The sequence below is a fragment of the Hemiscyllium ocellatum genome, chromosome 26 (genome assembly GCF_020745735.1).
Source record: "Hemiscyllium ocellatum isolate sHemOce1 chromosome 26, sHemOce1.pat.X.cur, whole genome shotgun sequence".
NCBI classification, from domain to species: Eukaryota; Metazoa; Chordata; class Chondrichthyes; order Orectolobiformes; family Hemiscylliidae; genus Hemiscyllium; species Hemiscyllium ocellatum.
Window position 1 is genome coordinate 18,044,524 of NC_083426.1, and position 16,085 is coordinate 18,060,608.

Sequence of the window (16,085 nt, forward strand, 5' to 3'; positions counted from 1 at the left end):
TAATTTCATCAATAGACACCAACCATTGTAAGCTAACAAAAAGCTATCCAGAGGAAAGGAGACCCTTAACTCCAAACCGGATCAAGCCAATATTGAACATTCAAGAGATTCTTAGCTGAAGACAGCTAGCTGAAGTTTTCAATTGAGTCCCATCAAGAAGCCATGTAATCATTAGAGGCTTCTTTCAGTAAATATCAAAAAACTCAATCAACAGTTTCAAGAGCTGAGGATTGTTTTAGAAATGCTTAAATTCCAGCATCAAATGGAACTTGAACATAATTTAAACAAGAGTTGCAGATGTCCAACTACTAAAAGTGATTGCTGAACTATTGGTAACCACATAGCAAAATACAGAGAAATCAGCTAAAGAAATGAACACATTAGCTGTTCTTCCTATCATGAATGAAGCTGTTGTCAGAAAAGTACCTGATTTAAAGTTGACCTTCCAAGCAGTCTTCAAACCAGAGTACAAATGAGGAACTATCTGTAGGCCTTGATTCAGAAGTTTATATTGTTTGCATACAGGCTTCAGAGGACAAGATATTTAGCAGATCTTATCCAAAAATTATACCTGAATATTGTGTTTCAAGTTTTGACTACAATATCTTTCCAGTTGTGAACAGCTGACAGGCTTGCTGATTGAAAACAACATATCAGTTCATTTCGGACATATAGCCTATACATCGAGCATCACATCGGCACTGAAATTCACATACCATATTACTCATTGATCTGATAGACAAATTGTCTTTTTGGCTTGAAAGCAGCATCTTCATGATGACAGACAGCATGAAGCAATTAGCAGTTGCTAAAATGTTTGATGTATCTTCCTCCAAGATACTGAGGTAGACAAGTACCTTTTAGGAACAAAATTGAAGTCCTTAGGCCAGCTTATGAGTTTGTGCAATATACATCATGAATTGATCCATTAAAGGCAGCCGTTGGATGGCTTTGTGCCCTATTTCAAGAACAATCTTGCATGGTAAACAAATAGCATTGTCCTTATTTGAAGTTGCTAATAAGGCCAACTTTATAATGAATGGCACTGCAGGTATCCCAATATGTATTTATCAAGGGGACATAAACCGGCAGTTGACAACAGTAGAGAACCTGGCAAATTTGTAGACTAGTACTTTGAGGAAGGAGAACTTGACTGAATGCTTCATTTCGAAAGTGAATGCAAGTTTTAGTTCATGATGTGTAAAGAAATTATTGTATGTGTTTTCAAGTATAGCAAATGGATCATGTATGTTTCAGAAATATACAAGGGTAAGCAGTTAAGTTATTCCATCAGAGACATCTATGCTATCCATCAAATTCAGGACTAAGAGTACTGAACATATGCATAAGAAGTTATATTCTAGAGATGTCAGATCACATGGAACAAGAATCAGAGTCAAAAGGGTATCAGAGATTCTTTCTCTTACTATTCTTGTATATGGTTAAGTTCAACAAAATCTGTTAATGGTCGCCCAGTTGAGTGTAGACTTGATTTACAACAGATAGTTAACACCTCATTTGCTTTTGTAGGTTGACTGGATAAAGAAGAATAAATTTGGTGGAGCTTTAGTGTGGACACTTGACTTGGATGATTTTTCTAATCATTGCAAACAAGGAGCTTATCCTACATTGAACATCTTGACAAAGAGCTTTGCAAATTCAGGTAAAATATTTATCATTACTATAACTGCAGTCTGTTAGATTTCTCAGTGAGTTCTGTATATATTGATGTGAATAAAATAGCACTATAGTAATAAACACTGAACACTGGAGAAACTCAGCATATCTGGTAGCATCTATGGAGAGAGAAACAAAGTTAATGTTTCAAATCTGGTATGAATTCAGGGTCAGTATATTTCAGATTTCAGACATGTGCAGTGTATTGCTTTTAGCAAAGTAATTATAATGTTTGCTGTTATTTTAAAACTGCTTCGACTATCCGAGTTTTAAATGAAAACTGCAAAATCTAGGTCACAGGTGAAACAACTATGATTAGTCATTATCATTCAGTGAAAATAAATCTGTAGTAGATTTGGCAAGGTAAAGGTTAAATGATCATCATCCCAAGGAATCGTAGGGCTGCTTCCTCATTAGAGAGAATGGTTTTACCTGAGGGTCACTACATCTCAGGCGAGGGAAGACGTTGATATGGAAAGTTCTTCATGGTGCCCTCAGCCGGTGCAGGAATTGAAGCTACGTTGTTGGTATCATTTGCAACACAAACTTGTCGTCCAGCTAATTCAGAGCTCTGATACCAAAAAGCAGTGACTCTTTGGTGAATGCCTGTCATATTTCTGACATGTTTATTGGAACTGAACCAGAACTCAGCTTTACAATTAGGATTCATTGGACTATGTAAGGTATGGAGCCCGGACTCTGCCTTTTTATGTACCTACATAAGTCATCATCACTTTACCTTGACCAATGGTTCAAGACCATTGAACAGCCATAGTGGAGGTTACCTGGGGTTCCAGGTCTGAAAATGGAGCTTTCTTTTGATATGGATTTTAATTCTTTTAAAAGGGAGCAGTTTGAGTGTGCTTTCCTGGATGAAAGAACTAGTACACCCCAGATGCACAAAGAACTTAACATTTTCCAAGAGGTCTGACAGCATCTTGGAGAGAGAAAAACAAATATGACTCTTCAAAACTGTTCTGGAAATGAGACATACTGGACTTGAGATGTTAACTCTGTTTCTCCACAGTAATAGTGAGTTTCTCCAGCATTTTCTGAGTTTGTTTTAGATTTCCAGTACCCAGAGTATTTTGCTTTTACTAAGATTTTCCAGCCTGTGAGAATGGAAATAGCCTAAGTTGTGCCCCATTGTTTTGCCGCTGGGCTAGTATAAACCATGGCGGGTTCCATAACAGATCTAAGTGCATCCTACCATTGCGATTCCTACATGCCCCTCACCACAACAAATGCCAACTCACTTTGTGTGAACCTAAAGCTGAGCAAGAAATCATTGCAATTAACAGTGCCTGGAGTCAAATACACATATAATATACTGACAGTAAAAGTACATTTTCCTAAATCCTGAAAAGGTGAAAGCTGATTTAAAAGCAGTATAACTCTTTGATGGATTTGTCAACTTTTTAGCCAATCTTGCTCAATTTATTGTTAGAGTGTGAACCATGACACCAAATCCATGTCAAGCACTTGCAGTGGTATTGAGGTGCAGAACAAAAAGTAGCATTCAATAAAATCACACAACTAGTGACGCCAGTGCTAAACTGCTACAATGCAAATGTTGATGTAATACTGCAGTGTGATGCCAGTGAGATAGGATTTGGAACAACTCAGATTCAGTCAAACAATTGGTTTCATTTGCATTCAGGATGCTAATCCAAATGAAACAGTGCTACTTTCAGGTTAAAAAAAAAGATTGTCTTTACTTTTGAACATTTTTATCAGTACCTGGAACAGACAAAGTGACAGCCAAATCTGACTGTAGGCCAGTTAAAAGCATTTTCCTTGAGCCATTACTATCGCTCAAAAGCATCTACAATGAATACTACTGTAGCTGCAGAGTTTTGATCCAGATATGACATACAAGCAAGGGAAACCTGTTTAAGTTGCTGACATGTTGCTCAGAGCAGTATTCCTTTGAAGAAAGAAAATGCTACAATGGTGTAGCAAGTGAAAAATTTTTATATCCAGTGTAAAGCAGCAGCTCAACATTCTCTAGAATTCAACACAAATGTAGACGTTGAATCAAACAGGCATATGCCTTCTCAATTCAAATAAACTACCCAAGAAGATGTAACTCTCCAAGTATTGCAAGAAGTAGTGATGAAAGAATATCCTAAAAGCACCTGTAGTGACAAGATTCTATCAGGCACACTGAGATGAATTAATGGCCCAAGAAGACATATTGTACGAAGGAAAATAAAGTCCTTATCCTAAGATTTAGGAGAGATACTATGGTATATCTATGCAAGCCACCAAACAATTGAATGGCATCTCAGGAAATGAGAAGTTCTCTACTAGCCAAACATGAGCAATGAAATCAAGGATGACTAGTGCAGTGCTTGTAATGGTTATCAAACTAAGCAAGCTAAAGAGTAGCTGATGACACATGACATCTCAGATAGACTGTGGATAAAGCTGGGAATAAACCTCTTCATTCTCAGAGGAATTGATTGTCTTGTCATAATAGTCTACTATTCTCACTACTCGGAAAGAGAGCAGCTGACACAACAACTACTGAGGAGGCTGTTGAATCATTAGAAGTACACTTTGGTGGTTACAGCTTTACAGGCTTTGTGATTAGCAAGAATGACTTTCAGTTCACAAGTGAAGAATTCAGCTATTTTGTAAAACATTGGGAAATTCACCACTAAATCATATCCATATATTCCTCAATAAAATGGAAAGTCTGACATGGTAATGAACATTACCAATATAATCAAAAAGAGAAACTCCTGCATGGAGGTATACAAGGCAGTCCTCAAATGGAGAAAAACACCTACTGAAAGTAGTACTACTGGAGAGCAGTCCTGTACAAAGGCTGATATCACACAGCATCCAAATTACTTTACCAGTCGCAAAATGGCTACTGAGGCCAGGAGTAGTAACGACGTAAGTGTCAAAATCAAGGTGAAATGACAGAAAGCCAAATTTTGTTTTGACAAAACTGCCCAACCATTGCCAGAGTTGAAAATTGAAGAGCCAGTCAGGATTCAAAGCTTTAACACTGCTTATAAGAATCAGCCCAAGTAACAGTCTGGAATCTACATAGAGCAGATCAGTTGTATGAGGTAGAAATTAACAACTAGATAAACCATCACAACTACAGATATATAATCACTAAGGGTGGTATTTTCACAACTTTAGTATAAGTGTCTTGTTGATTCATAATGCTCAATCTACCATGGCTCAGAGAAACTTCTCTCATGCAGTTTTTTGCTTGTCACTTTAGCAATTACACAACTGTGCTCTTTGCTGCCTATCTATTTTGGGAATTGTGTGGTTAGAGATACGGAGGTGCTTGACACTGCTGGAATCTTCTGGAGTTTACTGCGCTGTCACCATATATAAATGGTGGCTTCTTTACCACTTCAGATGCTGCAGGCCCTCACACTGAATCTTTGTAGTTCCTTCACAAACCGCAAAGGGAGGCCAGATCAGCAAAGCTAACCCAAACCAAAATTGTCTTCCGAGTTAACACAGGACATGCAACAGTGCAAACAAAGATGTGTGATCTTCTCCTGTCTACAAGGATAAATGCCCCCATCTTCCTTTCAAAACCTCACATCATAGGGGTCACCACGCACTGCACACAGCACTTACTGCCACTGCACACAATTCTCACCAAAGCTCATGGAATGCAACATATCCACTCAATGCCTTTCATCATCCTCATCCTAATAATCCTTCCTGTTGTTCGTATTTCTCAATCACTCACTAAGGACATAGTGAATCACCAATTACTGGTCTAACATTCTAACATACAGAAATGTCTGTTTCCATGCTGGACGACTCTATGACTATGACTTTACAACTTGTACTCGATTCCTCCCATTGTGTTATTGCAGGGAAAATTAACCCACTTTGGACCAAGATCAGCAGGTAGCAAACACAAGGCTCATCACTTCCTACAAAAGGAAAATACCCAATTTGCCCAGAAAGAACATATCCGCTAATGTCGACACTAGGGTAACACAATGGCCAGCCAAGCCACTAAGCTTCATTGCGATGTGCTGTACTGCATCTTTACAACCAGTGCTGTCTCATTCTTAATTGCCTGAAATTTTCTTCGTCTTAGTCAACTAATTCCATCTTTTCTCTTATGAAAGAATTAGTGGAACTCGGTGAACTTCTGCCAAGCAGGGGTCAATACCAGTCACCCTCAGGAGGTATGCAAGCAAGGCTTTAACCTAATTCTACCACCACCTCAGAGACTTTCATCTCAGTGGATACTCTGTTTAAATTAGGAACACAATCTTGAGAGCACAGCACTGACATGCCTCTGCAGCTGGTTAAGCAAGAAACACTCCAGGTCTCTGACACTTTGAATGCAACCCAGGCATTGAGCACTTGCTGAGCTCGAGGCAGAAGACCACTTGACCATTAATAACTTTGTCAACTGCACAGACAGAAACAGGAATAGTGGAAAGGTTTGTCAGAGGCATTCTGTAAGCTGGATCAAAGGATGGAGGAGTCCACCAACACTGTCAGTACAGTGCTGGCTCTGGCATGCATGCATCTGTCTGGTTCCATGGACAATTTGGCAACCATCATGAGACTCCCATATGCCATTCCTGCAGTACATTCCTCCTCTTTCTCCCTCTTAAACCCTCCTTCTTCCTCTCCCTGTCCCCTGTTCCTCTCTCTGTTTGATATTGCTGCTTCAGGAGAATCCATATTTGGTTTCTTTATAATGAAGTAAGTGAAAAGCCAGTATCCCCTCAAGATGATGAAGGTGTTATATTACCGATCAATTAATCAGCCCCTCCCCATACTCACCTTGCTATACATTTACAATTCTTCAATTTGATGGGACCTAGAAGCATGTGTATATCATCACAGATAGTCAAAAGTGTTATAATTATCTGGCCCATCGCCTTGCAATGATTTTGCAACTTTGCACTATAATGTAAACATAATTCTTTGTCACAGTAAGTTTTCAGACTATTATGTCCTTGACCACTAATTTTCGATCTTTTCATGTTGCACTGTTCTCCCTTCAACTTAAATTGTTGAATGTTCACATTGCAGCTGTCTGGTCTCCAGCTGCTGAATTTATACTTGATGTAAAAGACCAGAAATGTAGACCAGCAAGATCCACTGATTTTTGTGCAAGTAAATCATGGACTCTATAATATTCTGTCTTTCTTACTCCACTAGGAATTCAGATAGGCACTTCAGCTGTGAAAGCATTCATGGTAATTGTGACAATAATAACGACAATGTAAGAACTGCTGTTGATGGGAATTAATGCTGAAAGAAAGAAGATTGTTTCGACACTGACCAGTGTATCCTCCTAAATTCTGCTTTCATGAACACTATCCTGAAGAACTGGTCTTTGATGAAGATTCTAACTCTTGTGTCCACCCTAAAAAAGCAATAGAATGGTATTCCAAAAAAATCTGTTTGTTTATGCTAATCAGAATCCTTTTAAGAGGGAAAATGTTGTAACTAACCCAAGGAAACAAGAAGACAGTCCTCTGGTAAGGAGAACAGTGTTTATTGAAAGATCAGACCAAATTCATACACTGTGTCACTAGAAAGTACATCTCTAAAGTGTCTTTTGTTGAATTGGTTTTCAACTGGTAGCTTGATTACAAAATTGAAATGAATATATTCAGTACCATTGGACAGCACATTAACAAAGTCCTCAAATTTAGCATTTTCTATGTATGTAACATCAAGAAATCAGCAGAAACAATCAGTCAATACATTCAGGTATCAATTACTCACAACAACAAGAATCATAAAATGTTTTCATTGGATTGCGTTCTGAAGGTGCTCACATAAAGCAATGCTGTTAAAAATGATAAATCCTTGTTCAAATATTTTAATCTAAAATATCCTTATTTTAATAAATTGAGTTTTCAATGTTTGATACTTAATACTTTGAATTTTTGACTACTTTTGAACAATTTCTCGACAGAGTCCTGATGAAATAATTTTGGATTATCTAAACATATTTAATGTCAAATTACATGTTCACCTGTGTAAAAAAAAATTAAACTTGCTGAAAACTGCAGACCAAACGTTTTTAATTTTCATGTTTTTAGAAATTGTCATTGCATTGGGGGTATCTGTGTAAAATGTTCCATCTTTTGTTTGATATGGGTCTTTCAAATGATGTATTGTTTATATTCATTTAGACAAGTGCTACTTACTTACAGACTTTGTTCACACAATTAAAATTCCTACATTAACTTAGCAGTGTCTCCAACATATTCCCAACATTCTATGTTTTATCATGTATCTGATACAATTACATTATGAGCTCTTAGACTGTAACACATAACAATATCTTCACTTTCCCAATTCCTCCTTCCCATTTTTTACAGTCTCCCTCTCTCCCTTAAAAGCCTCAAAGACAAAGGGTTAGCCTTTGTTGGGTTTTATTACTCTCTCTCATCTTATTCAGATTTGTTTCTGAGGTTTATGGTTGATTACACTTTTTATCCACTTGAGTATGAATTCCTTGGGTATTTGTAGAGTGGTTGGTGGATTTCTGCCATTCTTCAATGTCAGGGTAGTATGTCCATAGTTGTATTTTTCTTTAACAGAGCTTCCATCAGCAGGTGGCGTTGATGAGGGAGGGCATCAGGAGCAGTTTAGCTAGGATCTGGAGAAGGTATTGATGATGGAGAAAGGCACAAATAGGGCATCTGGCTGAGTGGACCTGAGAATTCCCTTTCTGAAAAGAAACTGGAGAAAACAGTACCTTTGTGGAAGGAGGCCAAATAGGCAGAAGGATAAGATAGATGAAGGATTTCCTTAGCCAGATATAAATCATAAGTTCAACACCATTTAAATACCATGTTTTCCTTGTTTAACCTTAATTTCCCTTCATGTGGCCAAACAGGCCATAAACAGGTCCAGGCAGCGGGCCGGGGAGGGGTTCATTTTGGCCAATTGCCTGCCTTTCTTCCATGGCTATGTCCCAGCCCTGGTGTCCCTGGAGAAGGCGCACACTGTATTTACCAACTCTCTTGAGTTGTTCAGGGACAGGTGTGCACCACAGGGAGTGGAGTGCTTTATTTCCCTGTCCAACTCTATTTTCATTTAATCCCGACCCTTCCCTTCACTTTTTTGATTACACAGCATTGCCCTTTGATGAGAACAGCATTGCTTGTCACTGGCCACCCTTTGTGTTTCCTTGCTTCCTGGTGGTGGAAAATGAATAAAGATTTGTACACTTGTTGTGTTTCACTGTCTCATACCTGCACACACACACACACACACACATACACACACACACAACATGGGTGCTGGGGAAAATATAAGTGTGAGGAAAAATTTTAAAAATATAATATAACCAGGAGGTTTAGCATCTCCTCAGTTTAGAAAAAAAATGACCTGATACCAGTGGAATAAAGAATCCTTGCTTCATGATCTTTCATTTGTCAATATGTTTAAATCACATACTACACTAGGATACTAAGGCTCTCCTGTTTCTTCTTATACTGTCTTGTATTTCCATGGAATATCTCAGCTGTTGTTTTCTTAACAGCTTCTTGTTCTTGGTCTCAGATTCAGAACTGACTGAAGAATTGGTAATGCTTGCATTAGATGGTGGTGATTGACATTCCTTGTCAAATTCTTAAATTGTTCATTTAGAAATTGTGGTCCTTTATAAGGTGCAATCATCTTGCAAAATCGTACTGTTCTCAAGCAGGAGGCCTGCATCTAGCAATGTTTTCAGAACTTTCTAACCACTATTTTGCTCCTCACATGGAAAAGGTGAAGGCAGAAATTGAAAGTGCACAGTGGGAGGTAATTTCACAGCACCTGCTATATGATATTCAAGTCTGGTGACTGGAACCATGTATCAGAATATCATCCACATTGCACATTATTCTATTCTTCCCTTGAAATATGTTGAACATTGTCCTCTGGAATATTTCAGATGCAGAGGCTATTCCAAAGGGTCATAAGTTGAAGCGTTATGACCAAAAGGCATTATAAAAATAGTTAGCAATCTTGACTGTTGATACAAAGGTATTTGAAAAAATATCCATTGCTAATATATAATTTTGTCCACATTAAACTCTGCAAATTTAGCTCAGCTGTCATCCGCTGATGACAATGGATGAATTACAAGTTATAATATCTTGTTGAGTTGACACAGGTCCTTATATCCTTATTTAGTTTAGAAACACTAACCATGCCTGAGCATCATTTAGCAGGTACTGTTATCAATGATATTAACCTTTGTTGCATTCTTTCAATTTTTACTTTTCCTGAAGCATGAGAGTGTACATCCATTAGATGGACTGAGTGATTAAAGGAAGTTGTACACCACTGCCTTCGTGAGGATAATTTTGATAGGAAATGCCTACATCCATGAAAAAAAAGAAATTAATTAAAGGATGGTTTGTGCAATTTTATTTTATTCACTCATGGGACGTGGACATTGCTGGCTGTGCTAGCATTTATTGCCCATCTCCTTTGCCCTTGAGATTGCGGTGGTGAGCTGTCTTCTTGAACTACTGCAGTCCATGTGCTATAGGTAGACCTACAATGCCACTGGGGAGGAAATTCCAGGATTTTGACTCAACAACACTGAAGGAACAACAATGTTTCCAAATAGCATAGTGAGTAGCTTGGAGGTGAACTTGCAGGTGGTGATGTTCCAAGTATCTGCTGTAATTTTCCTTTGAAATGGAAGTGAATGGAGTTTGTAAATTGCTGTCTGAGCAGCCTTGGTGAACTTCTGTAGTGTATCTTGCAGATAGTACACACTGCTGCTGCTGAGCATGAATGGCGGAGCAATTGAACATTTGTGGATGTGGTGCATCAAGCAGGTTGTATCAAGTTTCTTGAGTGTTGTTCTAGCTGCGCTCACCAAGGTAAGGAGTATTTCATCACACTCCTGATTTGTGTCATGTAAATGATGGACAGGCTTTCAGGAGTCAAGAAGGTCAGTTACTCTTAGGAGTATTCCTAGCTTCTGACTTGCTGTTGTGGCTACTGTATTTGAGTGGTGAGTCCAGCTCAGTTTTTGGCATAGTAACTCCAGGGATTTCCATGATGGTGATATCATTGAATGTTATGGGGCCATGGTTAGATTATCTTATATTGGAGATGGTCATTGTCTGGCATTTGTATAGTGTGAATGTTAGTTGCTTTATTATTGTGTCATCACCATGTGTTAAGTGGACCAGAAAGATCCAACTATTTCATTTCTTAATGTAAGCATTTCTCTTAGGTCATTCAGCAGTTCCTCTTTCCAATCAAAAAGCCTTATAGTTTTTTTGCCAGTAAAGCATTTGAGCCCCACGCTCTGTGCAGTTTCCTGTTGCCCTTGAGATTAGCCAATTGTCAAAACAATGTACAAAAAGGTGGATGATTGAATGTGCACTATCTCCGAAACATTAATTGTTTTGTTAAGTTCCGCAAACTATGCAGTCATCATGATGTGCAACAAGACAGTGACGGCAATGAAGTACAAGCCATTGTACATAATTTTCATTTCTTATACTCTAGCTACATAAAGGACATCAAATGATTCTGCTCTGGTTCACTACATTTTATTGAAACAATTTAATGAAAGCATCTTCCTTTCAATACCAGTTTAAAACATTACACCATACTGAAAATAAAAACCTGTGATGAGCTTTTTCAAGAAATGAAAACAGTGCCTTACAAATTATGTATTTTAATTTAATTCTCACAAGCAATGGCTAAATCAGTTTCATTTTCCCCATGTTTAAAAAAATACATATGTGCAGTGTTTATTTGAACACAGGTGAAAATGGATTTGCGTGCATGGTGGTTGCAGAAGGGAGTACATCTAATTACAATTGCATAAAATAAAATAATTTTTGAAGCAATAATAGAAGACAATGGATTCCCTACCAAGATTTGCGACCATCAGAATTTTTGGACTGTGAGATTTGTAAGTAGGGATGATAGTGATAAAACATGATTTTCATTTTGCTGCTCAGGATTGAGAATGGAAGGGATGACACTATCCAGCAATAGTCTGCTGTGCTATTCAATGCAATCATGGCTAATTATCTAATTCTGCATCCTATCCTCACTTTCTCCCCCTATTGTTTGATCCCTTTTACAAGAAGAATAACATCTAATTTCTTGAAAGTAATCAATGTTTTGACCTCAACTGTTTTCTGTGGCAGAGAAGTCCACTAGGTTGCGACTCTCCAGGTGAAGAAAACTTTCCTCATCACAGTCCTGATCGGCATACCTCTTATTCTGAGAGTATGACACCTAGTCTCGACTCCCTGGTCATTGGGAACATCCTTCCTGTGTTTATCCTGTAAGTTTTTATGAGACAGCCCTCATACTTCTTAACTACAGTGAATATAGACCTATTTATCCAGTCTATCTTCATACATTACTCCTGTCATTCCAAGAATCCATCTAGTAAAAGTTTTGTTGCATTCCCTTCATAGCCAAGATATCCTTCTCCAGGGAAAGAGACCAAAACTGCACATAATACTCCAGGTGTGGTCTCACCAAAAACTTGTACAATTACAGCAAGAAATCCGTGCTCCTATATTCAAATCTTCTTACTATGAAAGCCAACATACCATTTGCCTTTCTCACTGTCTGTTGCACCTTCATGCTTAATTTTAATGACTGTTGTACATGTCTCATAGCACCTTGCCCTTTCCGATTCTATCATCATTCAGATAATTTACCTTCCTGTTTTTGCTACTAAAATGGAAAATCACATTTGACTTTATTATACTACAATAATCTACGCTAGAACTTTTTAACGGACCCTTTTATTTCTGCTTGGTTGAGTCACAAAGCACAAGCCATCAACCTATTCCAATTTTCTTTAACAATAAAGTAAAAGACAAATCTTTCAAGTGCTTTTTCAAAACTTTCTGCAACTTGTATTTCTATCCCACAACTGCTTGTGCAATTTGATCATAACAGTCAGTCTTTTTTCTGATGACAATATGAAGAAAAATGTGTCTGTACATTAAAGAGATCAATGGTACAGGAGTAATAATTCTATGCACTTTTATCATGTAACAGGACACATTTTTGTTTAAAAAAAATGGCTCCAGGAGAAGACCAGAATGTCATGCGAGTGAAGCTATTTTTCTCCCCTTGATGTATGGATAGCTTATTCAGAGGCATTTTGTATATATCTATTGAAAAGAACCATGAAAATGATTGTATTTATTCCTAAAATATTTCAAAGCCAATAAATATACTTGAAGTATCAGCAATTCCTTTCTGGTGTAGGTATGCATCTGCTACCTTTGTCCTCCTAGGTGGTGAAAGTCATGGGTTTAGAAGGTGCTGTCAAAGTGCAATTTCCCTCTAAACCATAGATCATCCTGATTTGGAAAAAATATTGTCACTACATTATCAACCTTGAAATTCTTTCCTAAAAGCATTGTGATCGGAAACAAAAATAAATTGCTGGAGAAACTCAACAGGTCTGGAAGCATCTGTGGGAAGAAAAGCAGAGTTAACGTTTTGAGTGCAGTGACTCTTCATCAGAACCGTTAACAGCTAGGACAAAATGGTATTTATGCTGAAGTCACATTTGAGGGGTGACGGAGGTTTCCAAAGGGAGAGGTGAGTGGATCAGAGGAGATGGAGCCCAGAGTGAGAGAAAGGGAGATTGGTGGGTAAACAAGGAAATTAGGGGATAGATAGTTAGGGTAGAAGAAAAACTAACTGCTAAAATCAATCCATGTCATGGCAAGAGCAGGTGTGGAGTTGTAAAAACATGGAAAGATAGAATCAGGCTGCAAAGTTTTTGAAGTTGATGTCGAGTCCTAGTTATTGCAGTATTCCCTCAAAGGGAAATGACATGCTTGGCAACAGCCACCCATTCTCACATACTCCTAAACCCATTAATACATGATATGGTTACATTCAGTACAGCTCACCCATTTTCTCCTACTCTTAGCTCATATTACTTATTCAGTTTTTCTTCTATCCTGGCCTGATATCCAAAATCTCTTTGTTTACCTATCCCTTTTATATCTCTGTCTGGGCTCCATCTCTACCTATCCACTCATCTTTGTCCCATGCTCGCCACCAAAAATTTCAACTTCAGCACAAATGCCACGTTTTCTTCACTGTTAATAGTTCCGATGAAGAGTCAACAGACTTGAATCGTAGCTGTACTTTCTTTTCAGATGCTGCCACATCTGCTACAATTTTCCAGCAATTTCTGTTCTTGTTTCATATTTCCAGCATCTGCAATACTTTGGGTTCTTTTTAAGAGGTATGATATCTTATACATTTATCTTAATTGATCTGACATCACTTTCAAAAGACTGGTAATGAAGCACCCCCTCAGTATCTGGAATGTCATCTTAGAATTATGCTGACATGCTGCATTAGGGCTACAACTCACGACCTGACTGTACAGAAAAACCTATACAGTCAAAGGTTGTGGCCAATTCATTGGAATGTCAACCTATCTTACTGTGCTTTGAGACATTTCATTCTTCAACAGTGCAAACGAAATACATTTTAACACTGACATGTAGAAACTAATTTATTCAGAAAGTTGAATATGTTTAATGAGATTCATGACACAGGCACATAATTACAGAATAAAATGTTAAAAAACAGCAAAAATCACACATTTATATGAATTACCCCCTCTTTAAATCAATATGTGTATGCTTGAAACATCATGTTTTGGCATAGTGGAGACTGGCATTCAGAGATTAGAATTATATTTAATTATGAGAAGTACAAGCTGAAATATGCCACTCTGTTCCTGTGTTTCCGGAATTCTTTGTCACTGGCAAGCTAAAAATAAAACAACTTTTAAAATTGTTTTTTTAAAATCAAATGTATTATTTTCTTTAATTGTTTCTGAAGGTTCTGAATCATGCTGATATTTTCCATAGGTATTAGACGTATGCTGGTACCTCACTCAAATGGCCATTCTTGTGGAAAATTTATGGATAGTAAGCATTATCAAGTTACCAGATTATGGCATGTAATGGCTGAGTTTAATCCTCAACTGGCAACCATGCTTACAAATTTCCAACAGTATAGCTGAACAGTGATCAAGAAAGGAAACCCCAGCTGGACTTCCCTTCTCTTGACCAGGCATGCTGAAGCCCGCCTCAGTGCCATTTCAGCAGAGATTAACCAGTCGAATACAAAGTCAGTATAATTAAACTTGGGTTCCTGGGTTTGCATGACCTCAGTTGTATTTTGGTACGGCATCATTCATGAAATCAGAAAGGCTTGCATGTTATCTCAAGAGCCTTTGTGATTTAACTCTTAGGTGAAATATTACAAGTGTTTAATATCAGAATGATTAGAAATCTCTTCTGTAATATTTTAAACCACTTAGTTCTTGGCAGGATAAATACAAAACACTGGAAACAAGAGAAACAGCTGATGTTTTCAGTCTGGTATAATTCTTATTTAGACGGAAGTTCTGAAGAAGAGTCATAGAGATCTGCAGCACAGAGAAAGACCCTTCAGCCCATTGAGTATGTGACAGTCAAGAAACAACTACCCAACAATTCTAATCCCATCTTCCATCATTTACCTTATATGCCTTGGCATTCCAAGTGCACATCTAATTAGTTCTTAAATGTTATGAGGATTTCTGCCTTTACCAATCAGGTTCCCACTACCTTCTGAGTGAAAAACAAATTCCTCATATGTCCTGTAAATTTCCTGCCCCTTATCATAAATCTATGGTCCTTGGTTATTGATTCCTCCACAAAGGAGAAAAGATCCCCTTGGAGTGCAGGTTCATAGCTCCATGAGTAATAGAGACACAGGTAGATAGGATAGTGAAGAAGGCGTTTGGTATGCTTTCCCTTATTGGTCACAGTATTGAGTACAGGAGTTGTGAGGTCATGGTGCAGCTGTACAGAACATTGGTTAGGCCACTTTTGGAACATTGTGTGCAATTCTGGTCTCCTTCCTATTGGAAGGATGTTGTGAAACTTGAAAGTTTCAGAAAAGATTTACAAGCATGTTGCCAGGGTTGGAGGATTTGAGCTAAAGGGAAAGGCTGAATAGGCTGGGGCTATTTTCCCTAGAGCATGGGAGGCTGAGGCGTGACCTTTTAGAGGTTTATAAAGTCATGAGGGGCATGGATAGGGTAAATAGACAAAATCTTTTCCCTGGGGTGGGGGAGTCCAGAACTAGAGGGTGTAGGTTTAGAGTGACAGGGGAAAGAAAAAAGGGACCTAAGGGGCAACCTTTTTACGCAGAGGGTGATACGTGTATGGAATGAGCTGCCAGAGGAAGTGGTGGAGGTTGGTACAATTACAACATTTAAAAGGCATCTGGACAGGTATATGAATAGGAAGGGATTAGAGGGATATAGGTCAAGTGCTGGCAAATGGGACAAGGTTAGGTTAGCATGGACGAGTTGGACGAAGGGTTTGTTTCCGTGCTGTACAGCTCTATGACTTTATCCTTCT

The 16,085-nt window shown here is 38.1% G+C and overlaps 1 protein-coding gene across 1 annotated transcript in view; it reads left to right on the forward strand.

Moving 5' to 3' along the window:
• Positions 1-16,085, forward strand: part of LOC132828104 (acidic mammalian chitinase-like) — a 130,736-nt gene that overhangs the window by 42,652 nt on the left and 71,999 nt on the right. The window lies entirely within an intron of this gene.